Source organism: Atta colombica, unplaced genomic scaffold (assembly GCF_001594045.1).
Source record: "Atta colombica isolate Treedump-2 unplaced genomic scaffold, Acol1.0 scaffold63, whole genome shotgun sequence".
NCBI classification, from domain to species: domain Eukaryota; kingdom Metazoa; phylum Arthropoda; class Insecta; order Hymenoptera; family Formicidae; genus Atta; species Atta colombica.
Genome location: NW_017259554.1, coordinates 185,996 through 186,941, shown reverse-complemented (window position 1 = coordinate 186,941; position 946 = coordinate 185,996).

Here is a 946-nt window from a genome sequence, read left to right as displayed (position 1 = left end):
TACGCCGAGCTGGTCCCACCAAATACAGAGCATGACCTTGGACGTCAAAATCACCGTTTTTGAAGCGTTGAAACCACTCACGACACGTCTTCTTTCACTAATAACGGCCTCACCATAAGCATTCGATGAGCCTCAGCCGCAGATTTCTTCATATTGAAGCAAAAAATTAAAACCTCCCGCAAATGACGGGAATTTGGCTCGTAAACTGACATTTTCAATCGAGAATAACTTTATGATGCAGACACAAATCGACTAATGTTTCTATGGGGTTATGTTGACAGATGCCCAAGTTTATTGTATGACGTCTATGATCTATTTATTTCGACCACCACTTACCGCTAAAGCCATCTATAGGAAAACGGCGGAAGCAAAGTTGTACACCTAATATATTTTCCCTCTTCTTTTTATTCCTAAAAGTACAAATATCATCATCCCATTCGTAAAGATTGATTAAAAATTTTAACGTAAATCCTCAATAATTTTTTATGTCCGAATAATAAATGACACATAGATCGTGGTCCGATTCATTCGTAACATTTGTCTTCGTTTAACATTTGACAAACAACAAGGATGAAATGATTTTTAAGTGTTGTAATTTTTAAGCGTGAATCGGACCGCGGTCATAATCTGATTTTCTTTATTTTTCTCGAAAACCATAGATAACATAAAATTTAAACAAAAGTTATTTGTTTTTAAAAAAATTTCAAGAATATCCTACTTGACCTATGTTCCAATTAAAAATTTCAGACTTGATCTAAGTGTACTTTCCAGAAAATTAAAATGCTATCATAAAGCAGTTCATACAGATTTTGATAGTGATGATTTTGATAATGAAAATTTTTCTGTCCAATTTTCAATTATTATCCACTTCCGAGAGAAAATAGTAATATGATTGATCTGCATATTTACATATACATATATGTATATATTAATATATATATATATA